Genomic DNA, 25,452 nt, shown 5'->3' with positions numbered 1-25,452 from the left:
CAGGTTGCCCTCCCTTCCCCTGGCGTCACTGCAGCTCCAGCCCTCCCCATGGGCACTCAGACCAAGGGAAATGCCTGCTTTGTGTGGCAGCCACATTCATGATAAGGTTCTTGATTTCTCTGCTCCTTGAGTAAGGAAGTTAACCCAGTCTTTTGACAGATAGTGAGCCCCACCTGAAAAACTTCTGGACCTCACTTTAGGGAAGAATTCAACATAAAATATTTAGTTTTGGGGCTGCAGTGAGAGAGTCCAGCAACTGTAGGGGCTCAGAGAAATGCCAAGTAATGATGCTAAGGATGTAAACTCCAGTGGGGCTGGAGAAGAGACACAGGAAAAAGCAGATTCAAAAGGCATCTTTCAGATAAACTTCTTAGGATTTTATGATTCCTGGGAGATCAAAAAGGTTGAAAACTGTGCCCAGGAAACTCAACTACAAGTTATCTCCCTTGTGTCTCTGTTAACAGCTTCCTGATTGCTGGCTTTTTATCAGAATCACCTGGCGTTGGGGATGGAGCCCTTAAAAGTACAGATTCCACTGCTCTCTGTCTCCCTTATAAATTAAAAGTGTCCCAGCTTGGCTTTTGGACACAGCCATGTTTGGGAGTCACCAATCTTGACCTCAGAAGGCAAATAAGCGTGGGAGTGTATTAATTAGTTTATAGATTCAGGTAAATGTTACAGAGACAGGAATAACACTGGCTTAAAATACCATAGAGAATTCTCTTTTTTGCTCTTGTGCCTGTAATTGGGGTCTAGTTTGATCCTGCCTTTCATGGATCTAAACACTGTTGATCTGTGGGGTTGGGTGCTGTGATGAGAGATAGGATGTTACTCTCACACTCATGGTCTGAGAATGCCATGCTGCCACGTCGTCAAGCCTGGTGACATTGGTGGAGTGAGTGGGAGAGTGGGCAAGCCACTTTCCCTTGAGGACCAACTCGGAAGTTTGACTTTCCAGTGCCCTACATGTTCCGTTGGCTAGAACTTAGTCACATGATGCTGCCCAGCTGCAAAATGGCTGGTTAATCCAGCTGAGCCATAAAAGAGTGATTGTTAAGGGGTTGGAGGAAGATGAAGTAACATTTCTCTCCTAGGTGTTTTAGCTAGATGTATCTTCCCACTAGGCAGTTGGCAGTATGGGTTGAAAGCTTGTGAAAAAGATGGCATCTTAAATACATTTTAAGGAAGCGTCAGTTTATAGATTACAGTCTTTTGTATAATTGTAGTCCTTTCTCTCTCTGCACATTGTTCGTGTTTGCAGCCTCATTACAGAGTCTGAAGGAGGAACAGTGCAGAGAAGCTTACTGCTCTGTTCTGGTTCACTTTTGAGGTTCACTGTGGTATTTATTGAATTGGCCAAGAGCTTGATCCAGGTTTTTCCATACCATTCTATTACAAAACCTGAATGAACTTTTTGGACAACCCAGTAAATGACCATTCAAATCTAGGGCCAAGCAGCCATGAAGACTGGAATGTGGCCAAAATTCTTGGGATCAGGAATGCCATAGATGTATCCTGTAGCTTTTTTTCACAGAGAAAACTAGGAGTGTGACTGGCACTTGCAAAATAAAGGTTTTGGGGAGTGACTGTAGTGGTGGGGTTGTGGTGTCAAAAATCTGCTTGAGGGGAAATCCCTGATGATGGAGGCGCAGGCACAATTTAAATACCAGGTGTTTCTACTTAAGTAGTACTCCAGCCAGCCTTATTAACATTTTTCTGAAGTGTTGAGAACTGGCACTAAAGCTGTTCAGTTTTTAGAGCACCTAATTGTAGCTGTTTGGGCTTTTAAAGTTCACATCGAACAGAATCATTTTTATTCTCAGACATATATGCTTGACTCATTTTGCATTGGAACTCTCTTTGATGAGGAAGATTCCGTGATCTTCCTGTATATTGTCAAGTAATTCATGAAGCTAATGTTTATAAGCAGTACATGTTTTATTTACTTGTTATTTTTTTAATAGTAATAAGATGTTAGGTTTTGAATTTTTTCCCCTCATGAATTGACAGTTTAATGTCATTAAACCTCATGTGATTCAGAAAATCCAAGTTCAGTCTCCTTTTTCCAGATGGTGTTGCATACATCATGCTCCCGGGAAATAGAGCCCCCTCAGCACCGCCCCTGCTCCCCTCAGCACCGCCCCCTGCTCCCCTCTGTCACCGCCCCCTGCTCCCCTCAGCACCGCCCCCTGCTCCCCTCAGCACCGCCCCCTGCTCCCCTCAGCACCGCCCCTGCTCCCCTCAGCACCGCCCCCTGCTCCCCTCAGCACCGCCCCCTGCTCCCCTCAGCACCGCCCCCTGCTCCCCTCAGCACCGCCCCCTGCTCCCCTCTGTCACCGCCCCCTGCTCCCCTCAGCACCGCCCCCTGCTCCCCTCAGCACCGCCCCCTGCTCCCCTCAGCACCGCCCCTGCTCCCCTCAGCACCGCCCCCTGCTCCCCTCTGTCACCGCCCCCTGCTCCCCTCAGCACCGCCCCCTGCTCCCCTCAGCACCGCCCCTGCTCCCCTCAGCACCGCCCCCTGCTCCCCTCAGCACCGCCCCCTGCTCCCCTCAGCACCGCCCCCTGCTCCCCTCTGTCACCGCCCCCTGCTCCCCTCTGTCACCGCCCCCTGCTCCCCTCTGTCACCGCCCCCTGCTCCCCTCAGCACCGCCCCTGCTCCCCTCAGCACCGCCCCCTGCTCCCCTCTGTCACCGCCCCCTGCTCCCCTCAGCACCGCCCCACCATGCTGTGTGGCTTGCTCACAGTGCAGGGAGCACTAGCATGGGTACACCTCCTACCTGCTATTGGAGGCTCATGTAAACAGGAATATGTTTTTTAAAAATAATTGTATTTATTTATTTTTGGCTGTGCTGAGTCTTCGTTGCTATGTGGGCTTTTCTCTAGTTGTGGCGAGCAGGGGCTACTCTCTGGATGCACTAGCTTTAGACTGGTTGGGCTTCAGAAGTTGTGACATGTGGGCTTTGGGACACGGGCTTCAGTAGTTGTGCACGGCTTAGTTGCTTCTCGGCATGTGCGGTCTTCCCGGACCAGGGATGGAACCCTTGTCTCCTACATTGGCACCAGGGAAACCCTGGCAGGAATAGCTTGTGTTTACTTTTAACCTCCTGCTAAACCGATCTGGGGCAGTTCTGATTTTTTTTTTTTTTTTTAATAGAGTAGTCCTTATGGGTGTTTAGTTACTAGAAAAATTAAAGGGTATGGCATTCAAAAAGAAATTTTAAAGTAGTGAAATTTTAAAGTAAAATTTTAGTCTTGCCTCTCTAAATTGTAAAATATACTTTCTGTAGGTGCTTCCGTGTGTCCCATATGTTTAAGTGCCTTTGTGTTCAATTTATGGCTGAATATTTGTTCAAAATATTTTAAGGTAATGAACATGTTGTTTTAGAATTTATATCCCACATTTGTTGTTGTTCAATCACTGAGTCCTTTCTGACCCCATGGATTGCAGCATACCAGGCTCTATTCTCTTCCCCTGTCTCGCAGATTTTGCTTAGATTCATGTCCATTGAGTTGGTGATGCCATCCAACCATCTCATCCTCTGCCACCCCTTCTCCTATTGCCTTCAGTCTTTCCCAGCATCAGGGTCCTTTCCGGTGAATTGGCTGTTCACATCAGGTGGCCAAAGTATTAGAGCTTCAGCTTCAGCACCAGTCCTTCCAATGACTGTTCACGGTTGATTTCCTTTAGGATTGACTGGTTTGATCTTGCAGTCCAAGGGCTCTCAAGAGTCTTCTCTAGCATCACAGTTTGAAAGGATCAGTTCTTCCATGCTCAGCCTTCTATGGTCCAGCTCTCACATCTGTACATTACTAGAAAAACCATAGCTTTGGCTATATGGACCTTTGTCAGCAAAGTGATCTCTCTGCTTTTTAATATGCTGTCTAGGTTTGTCATAGCTTTTCTTCCAAGGAGCAAGCATCTTCATGGCTGCAGTCACTGTCCACAGTGATTTTGGAGCCCAAGAAAATAAAGTCTGTCACTGCTTCCACTTTTCCCCAATCTATTTGCCTTGAAGTAATAAAAACAACAGAATGGGAAAGACTAGAGATCTCTTCAAGAAAATTAGATATACCAAGGGAACATTTCATGCAAAGATGAGCTCGATAAAGGACAGAAATGGTATGGACCTAACAGAAGCAGAAGATATTAAGAAGAGGTGGCAAGAATACACAGAAGAACTGTACAAAAAAGATCTTCACGACCCAGATAATCACGATGGTGTGATCACTGACCTAGAGCCAGACATCCTGGAATGTGAAGTCAAGTGGGCCTTAGAAAGCATCACTACGAACAAAGCTAGTGGAGGTGATGGAATTCCAGTTGAGCTATTCCAGCTGAAAGATGATGCTGTGAAAGTGCTGCACTCAATATGCCAGCAAATTTGGAAAACTCAGCAGTGGCCTCGGGACTGGAAAAGGTCAGTTTTCATTCCAATCCCAAAGAAAGGCAATGCCAAAGAATGCTCAAACTACCGCACAGTTGCACTCATCTCACACGCTAGTAAAGTAATGCTCAAAATTCTCCAAGCCAGGCTTCAGCAATATGTGAACCGTGAACTTCCAGATGTTCAAGCTGGTTTTAGAAAAGTCAGAGGAACTAGAGATCAAATTGCCAACATCCGTTGGACCATAGAAAAAGCAAGAGAGTTCCAGAAAAACACCTATTTCTGCTTTATTGACTATGCCAAAGCCTTTGACTGTGTGGATCACAAGAAACTGTGGAAAATTCTGAAAGAGATGGGAATACCAGACCACCTGACCTGCCTCTTGAGAAATCTGTATGCAGGTCAGGAAGCAACAGTTAGAACTGGACATGGAACAACAGACTGGTTCCAAATAGGAAAAGGAGTACGTCAAGGCTGTATATTATCACCCTGCTTATTTAACTTATATGCAGAGTACATCATGAGAAACGCTGGACTGGAAGAAACACAAGCTGGAATCAAGATTGCCGGGAGAAATATCAATCACCTCAGATATGCAGATGACACCACCCTTATGGCAGAAAGTGAAGAGGAACTCAAAAGCTTCTTGGTGAAAGTGAAAGTGGAGAGTGAAAAAGTTGGCTTAAAGCTCAACATTCAGAAAATGAAGATCATGGCATCTGGTCCCATCACTTCATGGGAAATAGATGGGGAAACAGTGGAAACAGTATCAGACTTTATTTTGGGGGGCTCCAAAATCACTGCAGATGGTGACTGCAGCCATGAAATTAAAAGACGCTTACTCCTTGGAAGGAAAGTTATGACCAACCTAGATAGCGTATTCATAAGCAGAGACATTACTTTGCTAACAAAGGTCCGTCTAGTCAAGGCTATGGTTTTTCCTGTGGTCATGTATGGATGTGAGAGTTGGACTGTGAAGAAGGCTGAGCGCCGAAGAATTGATGCTTTTGAACTGTGGTGTTGGAGAAGACTCTTGAGAGTCCCTTGGACTGCAAGGAGATCCAACCAGTCCATTCTGAAGGAGATCAGCCCTGGGATTTCTTTGGAGGGAATGATGCTAAAGCTGAAACTCCAGTACTTTGGCCACTTCATGCGAAGAGTTGACTCATTGGAAAAGACTCTGATGCTGGGAGGGATTGGGGGCAGGAGGAGATGGGGACAACAGGATGAGATGGCTGGATGGCATCACTGACTCGATGGACGTGAGTCTGAGTGAACTCCGGGAGTTGGTGATGGACAGGGAGGCCTGGCGTGCTGTGATTCATGAGGTCGCAAAGAGTCGGACGCGACTGAACTGAACTGAATGGGACTGGATGCCATGATCTTAGTTTTTTGAATGTTGAGTTTTAAGCCAGCTTTTTCATTCTCCTCTTTCACCCTCATCAAGAGGCTCTTTAGTTCCTCTTCACTTTCTCCCTAGAGTGGTATCATCTGTATATCTGAAATTGTTGATCTTTCTCCTAGCAATCTTGATTCCAGCTTGTGCTTCATTCAGCCTGGCATTTCGTATGATGTACTGTGCATAGAAGTTAAATAAGCAGAGTGACAGTATACAGCCTTGTTGTATTCCTTAACCAATTTTGAACCAGTGTGTTGTTCCATGTCCAGTTCTGTTTTTTTTTAATTTATTTTTTAATTGAAGTATAATTGCTTTACAGAATTTTGTTGTTTTCTGCCAAATATCAACATGAATCAGCCATAGGTATACATATGTCCCCACCCTCTTGAACCTTCCTGCCATTTCCCTCCCCATCCCACCCCTCTAGGCTGTTACAGAATCCCTGTTTGAGTTCCCTGAGTCATATAGCAAATTACTGTTGGCATTCTATTGTACATATGGTAATGTAAGTTTCCATGTTACTCTCTGCATACATCTCACCCTCTCCTTCCTCTCCCCACGCCTTGTGTCCATAAGTCTGTTCTCTATGTCTGTTTTTCCATTGCTGCCCTGTAAATAAGTTAATCGGTATCATCTTTCTAGATTCCATATATATGCCTTCAGTTCAGTTCAGTTCAGTCACTCAGTCGTGTCCGACTCTGCAACCCCATGAATCGCAGCACGCCAGGCCTCCCTGTCCATCACCAACTCCCGGAGTTCACTCAGACTCACGTCCATCGAGTCAGTGATGCCATCCAGCCGTCTCATCCTCTGTCGTCCCCTTCTCCTCCTGCCCCCGATCCCTCCCAGCATCAGAGTCTTTTCCAATGAGTCAACTCTTCGCATGAGGTAGCCAAAGTACTGGAGTTTCAGCTTTAGCATCATTCCTTCCAAAGAAATCCCAGGGCTGATCTCCTTCAGAATGGACTGGTTGGATCTCCTTGCAGTCCAAGGGACTCTCAAGAGTCTTCTCCAACACCACAGTTCAAAAGCATCAATTCTTTGGCACTCAGCTTTCTTCACAGTCCAACTCTCACATCCATACATGACCACACGAAAAACCATAGCCTTGTGTTTCTGACTTAACTTCACTCTGTATAATAGGCCCTAGTTTCATCCACCTCAGAACTGACTCAGATATGTGTGTTTTTACTGCTGAATAATACTCCGTTGTGTATATGTACCACAGCGTCTTTACCCAGTCATCTGTCTGTGGACATCTAGGTTGCTTCCATGTTCTAGTTATTGTAAATAGTGCTGCAGGGAACGCTGGGGCACACACACGTTGGTGTCTTTTTCAGTTTTGGTTTCCTCAGAGTGTATGTCTAGTAGTGGGATTGCTGGGTCATACATTGGTTCTATTCCTCGTTTGTTAAGGACTCTATACCATCTTCGATAGTGGCTGTATCAATTTACATTCCCACCAGCAGTGCATGAGGGTTCCCTTTTCTCCACACCCTTTCCAGAATTTATTGTTTATAGACTTTTGGATGATGGCCATTCTGACTAGTATGAGGTAATATCTCATTGTGGTTTTGATTTGCATCTCTCTAATAATGAGTGATGTTGAGCATCTTTTCATGTGTTTGTTAGTCATCTGTATGTCTTTGGAGAAATGCCTGTTTAGGTCTTTTCCCCACTTTTTGATTGGGTTGTTTGTTTTTCTGGCATTGAGTTGTATGAGCTGCTTGTATATTTTGGAAATTAATCCTTTGTCAGTTGTTTGATTTGCTATTGCTTTCTCCCTTTCTAAGGGTTGTCTTTTCACCTGTTTATAGTTTCCTTTGCTGTGAAAAAGCTTTTAAGATTCATTAGATCCCACTTGTTTTGGTTTTTATTTCCATTACTCTAGGAGGTGGGTCAGAGGATCTTGTTTTGGTTTATGTCATCGAGTGTTCTGCCTATGTTTTCCTCTAAGAGTTGTATAGATTCTGATCTTACATTTGGGTCTTTAATCCATTTTGAGTTTATCTTTGTGTTTGGTGTTAGGAAGTGTTCTAATTTCATTCTTTTACATGTAGCTGTCCAGTTTTCCCAGCACCATTTATTGAAGAGGCTGTCTTTGCCCCATTGTATATTCTTGCCTCCTTTGTCAAAAATAAGGTACCCATAGGTGCATGGGTTTAATCTCTGGGCTCTCTGTCTTGTTTCATTGGTCTGTATTTCTGTTTTTGTGCCAGTACCATACTGTCTTAGCTTTGTAGTATATTCTGAAGTGCGGAAGGTTGATTCCTCCAGGTCCTTTCATTTTTCTTAAGACTGCCTTGGCTATTTGGGGTCTTTTGTGTTTCCATATGAATTGTGATATTTTTTGTTCTAGTTCTGTGAAAAATACCATTGGTGTTTTGATAGGGATTGTGTTGAATCTGTAGATTGCATTTGGTAGTGTAGTCATTTTCACAATATTGACTCTTCCAACCCAGGAACATGGACTGTCTCTCCATCTGTTTATGTCATCTCGTTTCTTTCATCGGTGTCTTATAATTTTCCGTACACAGTTCTTTTGTCTCCTGCTGCTGCTGCTGCTAACTCGCTTCAGTCGTGTCTGACTCTGTGCGACCCCATAGACGGCAGCCCACCAGGCTCCTCTGTCCCTGGGATTCTCCAGGCAAGAACACTGGAGTGGGTTGCCATTTCCTTCTCCATTTGTCTCCTTAGGTAGGTTTATTCCTAGATATTTTATTCTTTTTGTTGTAGTGGTGAATGATATTGAGTCCTTAATTTCTCTTTCTGATTTTTTTTGTTGTTGTTAGTATAGGGGAAAGCAAGTGATTTCTGTGTATTGATTTTGTATCCTGTGACTTTACTAAATTCACTGATTAGCTCTAGTAATTTTCTGATAGTATCTTCAGGGTTTTCTGCATATAGTAGTATCATGTCATCTGCAAACAGTGAGTTTTATTTCTTCTCTTCCGATCTGAATTCCCTTTATTTCTTTTTTTTTTCTCTGATTGTCATTGATAGGACTTCTAAAACTATGTTGAATAGTAGTGGTAAGAGTGGAACCCCTTGTTTTGTTACTGATCTTGGAATGCTTTCTGTGTTTCACCATTGAGAATAATGTTTGCTATGGGCTTAAGCCACTCCAGTGCTCTTGCCTGGAGAATCCCAGGGACAGTGGAGCCTGGCGGGCTGCCGTCTATGGGGTTGCACAGAGTCGGACACGACTGAAGCAACTTAGCATGGGCTTATCATATATGGCCTTTACTAAGTTGAGGTAGGTTCTTCTCTGCCCATTTTGTGAAGAGTTTTTATCATAAATGGGTGCTGAATTTTATCAAAGGCCTTTTCTGCATCTATTGAGATTATCATATGGTTTTTATTTTTCAGTTTGTTAATATGGTGTATCACATTGATTTGCATATATTGAAGAATCCTTGCATCCCTGGAATAAACCCGACTTGATCATGGTGTATGAGCTTTTTAATGTGTTATTGAATTCTGTTTCCTAGAGATTTGTTGAGGAGTGTTGCATCTATGTTCATCAGTTATATTGGCCTATAATTTTCTTTTTTTTATGTTGTCTTTGCCTGGTTTTAGTATCAGGGTGATGGTGGCCTCGTAGAATATTTTTGGATATGTTCCTTCCTTTGCAGTTTTTTGAAAGAGTTTTAGAAGGATAGGCACTAGCTCTTGTCTAAATGTTTGATAGAATTCACCTGTGAAAGCATCTGGCTATGGGCTTTTGTTTTTTGAGAGGTTTTTGATCACAATTTTGATTTCAGTGCTTGTAATTGGGTGGTTCATAATTTGTATTTCTTCCTGGTTCAGTCTTGTAAGATTAAACTTTTCTAAAAACCTGTCCATTTCGTCCAGGTTGTCCATTTTATTGCCATATAGTTACTCATAATAGTGTTTTATAATCCTTTGTATTTCTGCGTTGTCTGTTGTAACCTCTCCTTCTTCTTTTCTCATTTTGTTGATTTGATTCCTCTTTTTTTCTTGATGAGTCCGGCTGAAGGTTTATCAATTTTGTTTATCTTCTCAAAGAACCAGCTTTTAGTTTTATTCATCTTTACTATTTTTTCTTAAATTTCTTCTTCATTTATTTCTGCTCTGATCTTTATGATTTCTTTCCTTCTGCTAATTTTGGTTTTTGTTGTTGTTCTTTTTCTGTTTCCAGTTTTAGGTGTAAAGTTAAGTTGTCTGTTCAATGTTTTTCTTGTTTCTCGAGGTAGGGGTGTATTGTATAAACTTCCCTCTTAGAACTGCTTTTGCTGCATCCCATAGGTTTTGAGTTACCATGTTTTTATTGTCATTTGTTTCTAGGAGTTTTTTTATTTGCCTTTTGATTTCTTCAGTAACCTGTTCATTATTTAGAAATGTATTGTTTACTCTCCATGTGTTTGTGTTTTTAGTTATTTTCTTGTAATTGATATCTAGTCTTAAATTTACTGAGGCTTGACTTGTGACCCAAGATGTGGTCTATCCTGGAGAATGCTCCGTGTGCACTTGAGAAGAAAGTGTATTCTTCTGCATTTGAATGGAATGTCCTGAAGATATCAATGAGATCGACCTGGTCTAATATGTCATTTAAGGCTTGTGTTTCCTTATTAATTTTCCGGTTTAATGATCTGTCCATTGGTGTAAGTGGGGTGTTAAAGTCTCCTACTGTTATGTGTTACTGTCAGTTTCTCCTTTTATGTCTATTTGTGTTTGTCTTATGTATTGAGGTGCTCCTATATTGGGTGCATAGATATTTACAATTTTTATGTCTTCCTTTTGGATTGATACCTTGATCATTATGTAGTGTCCTTTCTTATCTCTTGTAATATTCTTTACTTTTAGGTCTGTTTTGTCTGATACGAGGATTGCTTCCCTAGCTTTCTTTTGATTTCCATTTGCATGGAGTATATTTTTCGATCCTCTTCCTTTCAGTTGTATGTGTGTTTGGGTCTGAAGTGGGTTTCTTGTAGGCAGCATATATATGGTCTTGAATGTATCCATTCAGCCAGTCTGTGTCTTTTGCTAGGAGCATTTAATCCATTTATGTTCCAAGTAATTATTGATATATACATTCTAACTGCCATTTTCTTAATTGTTTGGGGTTTGTTTTTGTAGATCTTTTTCTTCTCTTGTACTTCCTGTCTATATAAGTCCTTTTAACATTTGTTATAATGTTGGTTTGGTGGTACTAAATTATCTTAACTTTTCCTTGTCTGTAAGGTTTTTGATTTTGCTATCAATTTTGAATGAGATCCTTGTTGGGTAGAGTAATCTTGGTTGTAGATTTTTCCCTTTCAGTACTTTAAATATATCACTTTTGGACTGCAGATTTTCTGCTGAAAGATCAGCTGTTAAAGGTGTGGGATTTCCTTTGTATGTTACTTGTTGCTTTTCCCTTGCTGCTTTAAACATTCTTTCTTTGTGTTTAATCTTTGTTAGTTTGATTAGAATCTGTCTTGGCGTGTTTCTCCTTTTATCCTGAATGGAACTCTTGCATTTCTTGGACTTGATTGATTATTTTGTCTTCCATGTTGGGGAAATTTTCAACTAGACTCTCTTAAAAATTTTTCTCATACCCTTCCTTTTTCTTTTCTTCTTCTGGAATCCCTGTAATTCGAATGTTGGTGTGTTTAATATTGTCCCAGCGGTCTCTGAGACTATCCTCAATTATTTTCATTCCTTTTACTTTATTCTGCCCTTTGGCAGTTATTTCCACCCTTCTATCTTCCAGGTCACTTGGCTGTCCTTCCGGCTCAGGTATTCTGCTATTGATTCCTTCTGGAGTATTTTTAATTTCAGTTAATTGTGTTGTTTGTTTCTGTATGTTGATTCTTTATTTCTTCTAGGTCTTTGTTAATTGATTCTTGCATTTTCTGTATTTTACTTTTGAGGTTTGGATCATCTTTACTCTCATTATCCTGAATTCTTTTTCAGGTAGTTTGCCTACTTCCTGTTCATTTATTTGGACTTGTGTGTTTCTAGGTTGTTTTTTCATTTACACAGTATTTCTCTTTCTTATTTTCTTTCTTTTTTTTTTTTTAACTTATTGTGTCTGAGGTGTCTGTTTCTGAGACTTGGAGGTTGAGTTCTTTCTTCCTCTCGGTTTCTGCCCTCCTGAGGTCGGTCCGGTGGTTTGTATAAGTTTTGTGCAGGGTGTGGCATGTGCTTGTGTTCTGGTAGAGGGAGTGAGTTGTCCCCCCTACCCCCTGGCAGGGCTGAGTGAGATGATAGTTCTGTCTGCTGATGATTGGGTTTGTGTTTTTGTCTTGTTTGTTGTTTGGATGAGGTGTCCTGCCCAGGGTTCTGTTGGCAGTTGGGTGATGCTGGGTCTTGTATACACGTGGTAGCTTTGTGGAGGTTCATTATTTGATACTCCCTAGGGTCACAAGTTCTCTGGTAGTCTAGGGTCTTGGAGTCAGCGCTCCCACTCCAAAGGCTCAGGGCTTGATCACTTGATGGGAATGGAGATTCCACAGGTAGTTTCTTATGACATTAAATGAGATTAAAACAAATAACACAAAAACGAGAAACAAAAGACACACCACAGACAAATGTCAGTTACATAATCAGGCAGTTGATAGCTAAAATAATGGAATATACGTACATAAATATACACCCATAAGCAAAGCCAAACGGTCCAAAAAAAAATAAAGTACAATGGATTGACCCGTGAACAGAGAAAACCAAAAATAATATCCATCAGTTAAGAACAAAACTAACCTAAAGCACAAACTGGAAAACAAAACTAAAGCAAGGTGCCAACTGGGGAATAAAGCAACAAAAACAAAACAAACACATACGGTGAGAAAAAGAAAGAGAATAGAAATGCAGGGTTAAATAGAGGTAGACGAAGAAGACATATTAAAGATTAACCGCAGTGGGAAAAGAACAGTAGGAAAAGCAAACAAAGGAATACATGTAGGAAAAAATAGTAGTATTTTAAAATTTAAAAGCTGAAAGTAAAGAAAGGAAAAGGATAGGAAATAAAAGAAGAGAAAAGAAAACCCCACAGAACCATGAAAGGCCAATGTAGAGGCAGAAGTATGTAACAGAAATAAAAAGTGTGATTTAAAAAAGTTTATAAAGCTAAATAGATTTAATAGTGCTAATAAAGTCAAAAGATACAACAGCAGATGAAAAAGAAAAAAAAAAATCCAGAAGTAACCACAGAACAGTCAAAATATAAGAATAATAAATGTCTTTCTTGAGTCTCTGCCGTCAGCATCCTTTCCCTTGTTGGGAGTCACAGTCCTCCTTGCCTCCCTAGAATGCACTCCAGCACTGGGCTGGTGTCTGGGTCTGCTGTGGGGGCAGCTCAGACTCTAATCTGGTCCTACTCCTGTGTGTTCTTGCCTCTAATGGCCACAGCTGTCAGAACGCACATGCATTTTCTTTTGTGAGAGTTCTCAAAGTCCTTTTATATATTCTATAGATACAGAGTCTGCGTAGTTGATTGTATGGATTTAATCCACAGTTTGTACAGCTAGTGGGAAGGTTTTGGGTCCTCTTCCTTAGCCATGGTGCCCTGGTTTCAGTTGGGTTTTATCTCCACCTCTGCATGTGGGTCATCTTAGAGGGCTCCCTGGCTTGGGTCCTTTTCTGTAGCTCCTCAAGTCAGGCACATAAAGGGATTCCCCTGGCACATAAAGGGACTTCCCTCCCTTGTTTCCTGAGTCAAGAGCTTGAAGGGCCAGTGTCTCTCTTGTTCAGCTACTGGTGTTGGCATGTGGCGAGAGAGATGCTATGGTGATGGCTCCATCCCCTACACATGACTGAGCTTATTGCGTTCCCTCAGTGTCTGGTTTTCCTCCACAGGCTTTTCCCACCACAATCTCCTCACCTCCCCTCGGGCTGTCTCCCCACAGTCAACAGAAATCCTCGCCCTGGAATTGCTCTACAATCCCTGTGCTCCAGCTCCCAGCCACTGAGCCTTCTAGGAGACCTGTCTGGGATGTGTATAGCTGCAGCAAGGATTGTCTGTGCGATTCTCATTCCATTTAGACTGTCACAGATCAGCTGCTTCACTCTCAGCATCAAATGTTTCTCCTTTGACCCAAAGAGTTGTCCCGTGTGGGGATCAGACCCTTGCTTTGGTTCCCCCACCCACCGAGGGCAGGTCCAGTCCTGCTAACTCTCCTAACTCTCCTGTTCCCCTTCCTTCCTTCGTCCTGCCGAGTTTTGCGTGGTTCTGTGTATCTTTCCCACTGGCGGGCACTCCTGCCCACTCTCAGCTGGTGCTCTGCACACGCTTCTGTGTCTGAAGGTGCGTTCCTGATGTGTCCATGGAGAGAGATGCACTCCACATCCACCTCCGCCTCCGCCATCTTTTTCTCCCTTTGGCTGGTTCTAGCTGTTGCTTCCTGACCTGCATACAGGTTTCTTAGGAGACAGCAGAAGACAGGTAAGGGGATTTGGTATTCCCATCGCTTTAATAATTTTCCACAGTTTGTTGTGATCCACACAGTCAAAGGTTTATCATAGTCAATGAAGCAGAAGTAGATGTTTTTCTGGAATCCCCTTGCTTTATGATCCAATGAATGTTGGCAGTTTGATCTCTGGTTCCTTTTCTAAACCCAGCTTGTACATCTTGAAGTTCTCGGTTCATGTAGTGCTGAAGCCTAGCTTGAAGGATTTTGAGCATAGCCTTACTAGCTAGTGAATTGAGTGCAGTTGCTTGGTAGTTTGAACATTTTTTGTCATTGCCTTTCTTTGGGATTGGAATGAAAACTGATCTTTCCCCATCCGTTGCCCATTGCTGAGTTTTCCAAGTTTGCTGACATATTGAGTGCAGCACTTTAATAGCATCATCTTTTAAGATTTTAAATAGCTCAGCTGGAATTCCATCACCTCCTCTAGCTTTTGTTTGTTTGTTCTTTGCTTCTTATGTTTTTATTTTTTAAAAATTAATTTATTTTAATTGGAGGATAATTACAGTATTGTGATGGTTTTTGCCATACATCAACATGAATTGGCCATAGACATACATATGTCCGCCCCATCCTGAATCCCCTTCTCACCTCCCTCCCCACCCTGTCCCTCTAGGTGTCCCAGAGCGCCAGCTTTGGGTGCTCTGCTTCGTGCATCAAACTTGCACTAGTCCTCTGTTTTACATATGGTGATATGTACGTTTCAATGCTATTCTCTCAAGTCATCCCATTCTCGCCTTCTCCCACTGAGTCCAAAAGTCTGTTCTTTACATCTTTCTCCTTTGTTGCCCTGCAGGTAGGATTGTTGGTACCATCTTTCTAAATGCCATATATATGTGTTAATATACAGTATTTGTCTCTTTCTGATATACTTCACTCTGTATGATCGACTCCAGCTTCATCCACCTCATTAGAACTGACTCAAATGCATTAGTTTTTATAACTGAGTAATATTCCATTGTGTATATGTACTACAACTTCCTATCTATTCATCTGCCAATGGACATCTAGGTTGCTTCCATGTCTTAGCTATTGTAAACAGTGCTGCAGTGAACACTGGGGTACTTGTGTCTCCTTCAGTTCTGGTTTCCTTGGGGTTTATGCCCAGCAGTGAGATTGCTGGGTTGCATGGCAATTCTGTTCTTGGCTTTTGAGGAATCTCCACACTGTTCTCCACCAACAGTGTAAGAGGGTTCCCTTTTCTCCATGTCCTCTACAGCATTTATTGTTTGTAGACTTTTTGATGATAGCCATTCCGACCAGTGTGAGATAATACCTCATTGTGTTTTTGATTTGCAGTTCTCTAATGATGAGAAATGTCAAGCATCTTTTCATGTGTTTACTAGCCATCTGTATGTCTTCTTGGAGAAACGTCTGTTTAGGTCTTCTGCCCACTTTCTGATTGGGTTGTTCATTTTTCTCGTATTGAGCTGCTAAATATATTTTGGAGACTAGTCCTGTGTCAGTTGTTTCATTTGCTGTTGCTTTCTCCCATTCTGAGGGCTGTCTTTTCACCTTGTTCATAGTCTCCTTCATTGTGCAAAAGGTTTTACGCTTAATTAGGTCCCATTTGTTTGTTCATTTTTTTATTTCCATTACTCTGGGAGGTGGGTCAGAGAGTGTTCTGTTTTTGTCTGCGAGTTGTATAGTTGCCGGTCTTGCATCTAGGTCTTCAGTCCATCTTGGGTTTATTTTTGTGTGTGGTGGTAGCACCGTCCTAGTGTCATTCTTCTAAGCACAGCTGACCAGTCTTCCCAGCACCACTGGTTGAAGAGACTGTCTTTTCTCCATTGAATATTTTTGCTTCCTTTGTCAAAGATAGGGTGTCCATAGGTATGGATATATCTCTGAACTTTCTATTTTGTTCCGTTGATCTGTATTTCTGTCTTTGTGCCAGTACTGTCTTGATGACTGTAGCTTTGTAGTATAGTCTGAAGTTGGGAAAGTTGATTCTGGTTCCATTCTTCTTTCTCAAGATTGCTTTGGCTATTTTGGATCTTTTGTAGCTCATACAAATTGTGAAATTATTGGTTTTAATTTTGTGAAAAATACCATTGGTAGTTTGATAGGGATTGCATTGACTCTGTAGATTGCTTTGGGTAGTATATTCATTTTCACTATATCAATTCTTCCAATCCAAGAATGTGGTATTTCTCCGTCTATTTGTGTTATCTTTGATTTTTTTCATCAGTGTTTTACAGTGTCTGTATGTCTAAATATTTTATTCTTTTCATTGCAATGGTGAATGGGATTGTTTCCTTAATTTTTCTTTCTGTTTTCATTGTTGGTATATAGGAATGCAAGGGATTTCTGTGTATTCATTTTATATCTTTTGAATTTACTACATTCATTGATTAGCTCTAGTTATTTCCTGCTGGCATCTTTGGGGTTTTCTGTGTAGAGAATCACGTCATCTGTGTGAGACATTTACTTCTACTTTTCCATCCTGGATTCCTTTTACTTCTTTTTCTTCTCTGATTGCTGTGGCTAGGATTTCCAAAGCTATGTTGAGTAGCAGTAGTGAGAGTGGGCACCCTTGTCTTGTTCCTGATTTTCGAGGAAATGCTTTCAAGTTTTAGCCATTGAAGATAATGTTTGCTGTGGGTTTGTTGTATGTGGCTTTTATTATCTTGAGGTATGTCCCTTCTATGCCTACTTTCTGGAGAATTTTTTATCATAAATGAGTTTTGAATTTTGTAAAAGGCTTTCTCTGCATCTGTGGGAATAATCATATGGTTTTTATCTTTCAATTTGTTGATATGGTGTATCACATCAATTGATTTGTGAATATTGAAGAGTTCTTACATCCTTGGACTAAAGCCCACTTGATCATGATGTATTATCTTTTTAATATGTCATTGGATTCTGTTTGCCAGAATCTGCTGAGGATTTTTGCATCTGTGTTCATCAGTGATATTGGCCTGTAGTTTACTTTTTGTGCATGTGGCATCTTCATCTGATTCTGCTATCAGAGTGATTCATGTGCCCTTGTAGGATGAGTTTGGAAGTTTTCCTTCCTCTGCAATTTTCTGGAAGAGTTTGAGTAGGATAGGTATTAGCTCTTCTTGAAATTTTTGGCAGAATTCACCCATGAAACCATCTGGTCCTGGGCTTTTGTTTGTTGGAAGATTTTTGATTATAGTTCTGTTTTCCATGCTTGTGAATTTCTGTTTCTTCCTGGTTGAGTTTTGGAAGGTTATACTTTTCCAAGAATTTGTTCATTTCTTCCAAGTTGTCCATTTTATTGGCATACAGTTGCTCATAGTAGTTTATGTTTGTTTGTATCTGTGTGTTGTCTGTTGTAATTTCTCCATTTTCATTTCTAATTTTATTGGTTTGAGTCATCTCCCTCTTTTGTATCTTGATGTGTTTGGCTAACAGTTTGTCTCTTTGGTTTATCTTCTCAATATCTTTTTCATTTATTTCTGCTGATTTTTATGATTTCTTCCCTTCTGCTGACTTTGGGTTTTTATTGTTCTTTTTCTAGTTGCTTTAGGTATAAGGTTAGGTGGTTTGTTTGATTTTCTCTTGTTTCTTGAGGCAGGCTTGTATTGCTGTGAACCTCCCTCTTAGCACTGCTTTACTGTAGAGTCCATAGTCCTGGATTGTTGTGTTTTCATTGTCATTTGTTTCTATGCATATTTTGACTTCCTTTTTCATTTCTTCAGTGATCTGTTGGTAACTCAGAAGCGTGTTGTTTAGCCTCCATATGTTTGTGTTTTCTTACAGTTTTTTTTTCCTGTAGTTGATATCTAATCTTACAGTATTATGATCAGAAAAAGTTCTTGAAATGATTTCAGTTTTTTAATACTCACCAAGGCTTGATTTGTGGCCCAAGATGTGATCTGTCCTGGAGAATGTTCCATGCACATTTGAGAAAAAAGTGGAATCCATTGTTTTGGGGTGAAATGTCCTGCAGATCAATTAGGTCTGTGTGGTCCAATGTATCATTTAAGCTTGTTAATTTTCTGTCTGGATGATCTGTCCATTGGTGTGAGTGGGATATTAAAGCCCCCCAATATTTTTGTGTTACTGTCAGTTTCCCCTTTAATAGTTGTTAGAATTTGCCTTATGTATTGAGATGTTCCTATGTTGGGTGCATATATATTTATAATTGCCTTAAATTGTGCATAGAGGATAATGGGGGAAGGGGTGGAGTCATGCAAGGACAGCAGCTCCTGGCCCTAATCGAAGCCAGGCTTTCAAATTTATCATATGCAAAAGTTCAGGTGAATTACATCATCTTCTGGCCAGGAGGTCTGTTAACATTTTAAGAAACTTATCTTTCTCTAAAGGTGATTATTCCAAAGTCAGGCACCAGCCTCTAAACAAGCATTGGACAAAGCTGCATTCCTATAGGGCAAAGGTGAGGTGGGCTCAATCAAGAAAAGAATTAACTCAAGGGTCCAAGGTTACAAACATTGAGGCTACTACTTACATTTCTATACACCCATTATACCAATCAATACACTGCCAAGGACACAGTAGGTAGGGAGTATGGAGACTTAGAAGCAAACATTGGCCCAATAAGTGAAAAACCCTTCACCAATACAATTTCTAAACAATCTTTTAACTACTCAAAGGAATCTGTGTTTAGACAGTTTAGAACATCTCCTGCCTCTCACAGTTGGGAGGCTCTGAACAATCACATGTGGCCGGAAAAACCTATTCTGGCAGGCTAGAGGATTTCCAAAGGAGTTTGTAGGTTGAAACACTGTCACACCCAGGAATTATTAACTGGAGCTGTAAGCTAACTCTTTTTTCAGAGAGAGGTAGGGGGGGATAGCCCCCCGTAAAGTCAGAGGTGTAGGTGAGAGCACAAAGCAGAAAGTAGGCAGACTCTGGTTTTGGGGGTAGATGCTCGAGAATTTCCAGGGAGACTCCTGAGGCTTGATCCTGCCTTTGCGTATGCCAAGCCTCCTTCCTCATGACCTTTGCCATGGGCGGAGCTCGCTCCCCGCATCTCTTATAACAGTTTTTATTTTGAAGTATTTTATCTGATATGAGAATTGCTACTCCAGCTTTCTTTTGGTCTCCATTTGCATGAGATATCTTTTCCATCCCCTCACTTTCAGTCTGTATGTGTCCCTTGGTTTGAGGTGGGTCTCTTGTAGGCAGCATTATATAGGGGTCTTGTTTTTGTATCCATTTGGCCAGTCTTTGTCTTTGGTTGGAGCATTTAACCTATGTATGTTTACGGTAATTATTGATAAGCATGATCCCATTACCATTTACTTTATTGTTTTATAAACCTTTTCCATGTTTCCTGTCAAGAGAAAATCTTTTAGCATTTGTTGAAGTGCTGATTTGGTGGTGCTGAATTCTGTTAGCTTTTGCTTGTCTGTAAAGCTTTTGATTTCTTCTTTAAATCTGACTGAGATCTTTGTTGGGTCGAGTAATCTTGGTTGCTTTTTCCTTTCATCACTTAAATATATCCTGCCATTTGTTTCTGGCCTGCAGAGTTCCTGTTGAAAGATCGATTGCTATCCTTATGAGGATCCCCTTGTGTGTTATTTGTTGCTTTTCCCTTGCTGCTTTTAACATTTATTATTTGTGTTTAATTTTTGTTAGTTTGATTACTATGTGTCTTGGTGTGTTTCTCCTTGGGTTTATCCTGTATGAGACTCTGTTCTTGGACTTGGGTGGCTATTTCCTTCCCCATTTTAGGTAAGTTTTCGACTGTTATCTCCAGTACTTTATCATATTCTTTCCTTTTATTGTCTTCTGGAATGCCTATGATTTGAATGTTGGGGCACTTAACATTGTCCCAGAGGTCTCTGTGGCTGTCCTCATTTCTTTCTAGTCTTTGTTCTTTTTTGCACTGTTTCATTCATTTATACCATTCTATCCGCCAGCTCACTTATCCTTTCTTCTGCCTCAATTACTTTACTGTTGGTTCCGTCCAGAGTATTTTTCATCTCAGTTATTACATTGTTCATTACTGATTGGCTGTTCTTTATTCCTTCTAGGTAGGTGCTTGTAAACATTTCTTACGTCTTCTCAATCTGTGTCTCTAGTCTGTTTATCTGTATCTCCATTTTGTTTTCAAGATTTTGTATCATCTTTACTATCATCATTCTGAATTCTTTTTCAGGTAGACTTCCTATTTCTTCATCTTTGGTTTGGTTTGGTGGTTTTTTTCATATTCTTTGACCTGCTGGGTATTTCTTTGCCTTTTCATTTTATTTAGTGTGCTGTGTTTACGGTCTGCTTTCTGCATGCTGGAGGGGCATAGTTCCTCTCAATTGTGGAGTCTGCTGCCTGTGGGTTGGGTTGGCCCAGTGGCTTGTGAAGGTCTCCTGGTTGGGGAACTTGTGTCTGTTTCCTGGTGAATGGAGCTGGATGTTGTCTCTCTGGAGGACAGTACAGTGTCCAGTAGTGAGTTTATGGGTTTGGTATACCTTTGGGCAGCCTTCTCATTTTTTTAATGTTCAGTGTCGTGTTCCTGCTTTGCTGGAGGATCAGTGTGGGGTGTCTTGCACTGGAGGTTGCTGGCTCTTGGGTGGAGCTTGATCTCAGTGTAGTATGGAGGTTTTGGGATAGGCCTTTATCTATTAATGTTCCCCGGGGTCAGGAGTTTTGTTATGGTCCAAAGTTCTGGAGTTGAGCCTCCTGCCTCTGGGTTTCGGTCCCCACCTTTTACAGTAGCATCAAGATTCCAACCACACAGCACAGAAGATAAAACCACTAGGTTAATGGTGAAACAACTCACCACAGCCGGAAACAAAGAGATTCACAGAGTTATACAGAAAAGAGAAGAGGGAGAAAGCAGATAGAGGTGATCAGGAGAAAAGGGAGAGTCAAAAGGGAAGGGACCAATCAAGCCAGTAATGAAATCCCTAAGTGAAAATGGATACTGAAAATCAGACTCTTAAAGATACAAAATTAATAACAAGAGCCCAAAAAGCAAAAGTTAAAAAACTAAAGTAAAAATTAGACTCTCAAAAGTACAATATACAAAAAGCCAGAGTCAAACATAAAAATAAACAATGTGGGATTTATTTAAAAAGTAAGTTTTTTTAAAGAAAGATATAAGTAGGCTATTAAAAAGTTAAAGGAGTACTAAAGAAGCATATTAGGACAATATGAGGGGAAAAAGCAAAGGAAGGGGAAAAAAGAGGGAAAAAAAGATAAAATAATAATAACAAATTAAAAGGAATTTAAAAACTAACAAAAACTTTAAAAATAATAACAAGAAAAACATATCAGAAATGTCTCTGGAGCTGTTGTGGGTAGTGTGGGGTCAGTTCAGTGTCAGATTTTCCCTTGTTCCAGCTCGTGCTTGTTCTCAAAGTCTGCGGTTGCCCCTCAAATGTACCGTCGCAGCTTAACTGCAGGGTTTTAATCTGTTGCACCTGCCGGTTCTGGAGCGGTCCCCCCTCCTTTTCATTGCTTAGGTTGGCCTCCTCTGTTTGCAGGTCTCTCTTCAGTGTCTAATTTCTGCCCTGACATGAGAGGGTGAAAATGCCCACTAATTTGGGTGCACTTGCTCAGCTGTGCTTTGGAGGGGGAGGGGCACTGCTAACAAAACACTCATGTGTGGGGAGCACTTGCAGTGGATGGACCACACGGGGGCTGCCACAGCGCAAGGCAGCATGTGCCTCCCAAGTCCAAGCTGCTCAGGCTCCCGGGTGCACTGTGAGGGCACAGTCCCAGTGGGCTGTGCATTTCCTCAGGGGAGCTGGTCTCAGGCTGTGACACTGCCGGCAGATGGGAACCATCCAGGATCCCAGGAAGACGTGGTTAGCGGTTGGCAGCCTGCTTAGTGCTTGCTGGGAAACATGGTCCCTGGGGCTGAGATTGCAGTGGTCCCTTGCCTTTCGCCTCTGGCTGTCCTACACCTGTCTCTCTGCCTCCAGGGAGAGCCACAAACAGCAGCTCCCCTTTGATATTTGCAGGGGTGCGACCCTTTGCTCTGTGAGTGCACCAGGGGTCATGGTGCGGCATTAGAGCCTTACCTAGGGAAAGGTCCCTTGCTTTTCTTTGTTTCTCTGGCCTTCCCATGGTTTGGGTTTTCCCCATTCTGTCTGTGCTGTGTCACATTGGTCCCCTCATTGAGTCCTCGTGGCATTCAACCCTGGCCTTTTCCCTAAGGACCGACTGCAGCACGCACCTCTGCACCCGGCCCCACTCACTGTGGGCAGTTGCAAGCCTGGGAGCTGCTTCTTGGCTGGTAATTGCCTTTCAGCAGGATTTCTGTGGTGATTTTTTATGCTGCCTCTGAGATTCCAAAGCTCCCCACTGATCCCACCTATGAGAGGGTTTCCTGTTGTGTGGAAACTTCTCGACTCCCTCCCCAGGACTAGTCTCCATCCGAAAATCCTTGCTCTCCCTTTTCGTCTTTATCCTTTGTGCTACATAATTTTAGAGAAATTGGTATCTGGGGTCCTCTGCCAACACTCAGAAGTTGTTTAGTGGAAGTTGCTCCACACGCAGATGATATTTTGATGTATTTGTAGGGGAGAAAGTGGTCTCCCCCTCCTATTCCTCTGCCATCTTGGAACTGCTTCCCTCCTCTAGCTTTGTTTGTAGGCCGACTTGACTTCACACTCCAGGATATCTGGCTCTTAAGTGAGTGACTACACCATCATGGTTTTCTGGGTCATTAACACCTTGTTGGTGCAGTTCTGCTGTGTATTCTTGCTACCTCCTCTTAATCTCTTCTGCTTCTGTTAGGTCTTTAGCATTTCTGTCCTTTATTGTGCCCATCCTTGCATGAAATGTGCTCTTGATATCTCCAATTTTATTGATGAGATCCCTAGTTTTTCCCATTCTGTTATTTTCCTCTCTTTCTTTGCATCATTCATTTAAGAATCTAGTAGGCAGATCTAATCCCCTGAAGTATTTGTCACCTCCACTGTATAATCATAAGGGATTTGATTTAGGTAATACCTGAATGGTCTAGTGTTTTTCCCTACTTTCTTCAGTTTAAGCCTGAATCTTCCAGTAAGGAGCTTATGATGTGAGCTAGGTAAGAGCTAAAATTTAGTACTATTTCAGTAGGTAAACATTCTGTTATCTCCATTAACTTTGTTCATAGAAATGCTTCTTAAGACCCACTGGACTCCAAGATACTCCAAGATGTCTGGCTCTGAGTGAGTGACCACACCACTGTGGTTATCTGGGTCATAAAGACCTTTTCTGTATAGTTCTTCCACATGTTCTTTCCACCCTTTCTTAATCTCTTCTGCTTCTGTTAAGTTGTTACTATAACATTTTATAGGAGGCAGTGACCAAAACTACCCAAAAGAAAAAATAATGCTGAAAAGGAAAAGTTCAGTTCAGTTGCTCAGTTGTGTCCGACTCTTTGCAACCCCATGGACCACAGCACGCCAGGTCTCCCTGTCCATCACCAACTCCCAGAGTTTACCCAAACTCATGTCCATTGAGCGGTGATGCCATCCAACCATCTCATCCTCTGTCGTCCCCTTCTCCCACTGCCTTCAGTCTTTCCCAGCATCAGGGTCTTTTCAAATGCTTCAGCTCTTTGCACCAGATGGCTGAAGTATTGGAGTTTCAGCTTCAACATCAGTCCTTCCAATGAACACTCAGGACTGGTCTCCTTTAGGATGGACTGGTTGGATCTCCTTGCAGTCCTAGGGACTCTCAAGAGTCTTCTCCAACACCACAGTTCAAAAGCATCAATTCTCTGGCGCTCAGCTTTCTTTATAGTCCAATTCTCACATCCATACATAACCACAGGAAAAACCATAGGCTTGACTAGACGGACCTTTGTTGGCAAAGTAATGTCTCTGCTTTTTAATATGCTGTCTAGGTTGGTCATAACTTTTCTTCCAAGGAGTAAGCGTCTTTTAATTTCATGGCTGCAGTCACCATCTGCAGTGATTTTGGACCCCCAAAAAATAAAGTCAGCCACTATTTCCCCATCTATTTGCCATAAAGTGATGGGACTGGATGCCATGATCTTTGTTTTCTGAATGTTGAGCTATGGCCAACTTTTTCACTGTCCTCTCACTTTCATCAAGAGGCTCTTTAGTTCTTCTTCACTTTCTGCCATAAGGGTGGTGTCATCTGCATATCTGAGGTTATTGATATTTCTCCCAGCAATCTTGATTCTAGCTTCTGCTTCTTCCAGTCCAGCGTTTCTCATGATGTACTCTGCATATAAGTTAAATAAGCAGGGTGACAATAAACAGCCTTGACGTACTCCTTTCCCGATTTGGAACCAGTCTGTTCCGTGTCTAGTTCAAACTGTTGCTTCCTGACCTGCATACAGATTTCTCAAGAGGCAGGTCAGGTGGTCTGGTATTCCCGTCTCTTTCAGAATTTTCCAGAGTTTCTTGTGATCCACACAGTCAAAGGCTTTGGCATAGTCAATAAAGCAGAAATAGATGTTTTTCTGGAACACTCTTGCTTTTTTGATGATCCAGCGGATATTGGCTATTTGATCTCTGGTTCCTCTGCCTTTCCTAAAACCAGCTGGAACATCTGGAATTTCACGCTTCACATATTGCTGAAACCTGGCTTGGAGAATTTTGAGCATTACTTTACTAGCGTGTGAGGATAAGTGCAATTGTGTGGTAGTTTGAGCGTTCTTTGGCATTGCCTTTCTTCAGTTTAAATCTGAATTTGGCAATAAGGAGTTCATGATCTGAGCCACCGTCAGCTGTGTCTTGGGTGGCGCTACACGGCAGGGCTTAGTTTCATTGAGTTAGACAAGACTGTGGTCCATGTGGTCAGATTGGCTAGTTGTCTGTGATTGTGGTTTCAGTCTGTCTGCCCTCTGATGCCCTCTCTCAGCGTCTGCCGTCTTACTGGGGTTTCTCTTACCTTGGACGTGGGGTAGCTCCTCTCGGCCACGCCAGCGCCGCGCAGCCACCGCTTGCTGCAAGTAGGTGTCTGAAAAACCGGCGGTTGTCTGGGATTTACCTGCTAAAATACTACTAAATTTTAGCTCTTACTACTTTTCACAGTTACTTTATCAAGTGTGATTTTTAAAGTCTTATTATTTTGTTAAAATCAGAAATAGCACTAATCTTATAGCAGTACCTGCTTCTGAACTTCAACAGTATCCTGTCTTGTTGGCAGAAAGGGAATGGTTCAATCTAATTTTCTTAAGCTCTTATGAGCTTTCACTGCTTAAAGACAAGTTAATTACACATTGCGCCCAGGAAGATCTTCCCTCACTAGTGTATATAATTTTGTTTAAAATTTCACTTTCCTTTTCCAATTCTTAGTGAGCTTCTCAGAATAGAGAACTTGACTGTGAAGGTAAGGGGTGGGAAAAGCAAAGGTG

At 41.9% G+C, this 25,452-nt stretch overlaps 1 protein-coding gene across 1 annotated transcript in view; it reads left to right on the top strand.

Annotated features, from left to right (window-relative positions):
• Nucleotides 1-25,452, top strand: part of COA5 (cytochrome c oxidase assembly factor 5) — a 34,649-nt gene that overhangs the window by 5,920 nt on the left and 3,277 nt on the right. The gene's annotated exons all lie outside the window — the stretch shown is intronic.

The sequence above is a fragment of the Bos indicus genome, chromosome 11 (genome assembly GCF_029378745.1).
Source record: "Bos indicus isolate NIAB-ARS_2022 breed Sahiwal x Tharparkar chromosome 11, NIAB-ARS_B.indTharparkar_mat_pri_1.0, whole genome shotgun sequence".
In the NCBI taxonomy this organism is placed as follows: domain Eukaryota; kingdom Metazoa; phylum Chordata; class Mammalia; order Artiodactyla; family Bovidae; genus Bos; species Bos indicus.
Note: the sequence above shows the minus strand (reverse complement) of the source record. Positions and strands in the feature narration are given on the sequence as shown.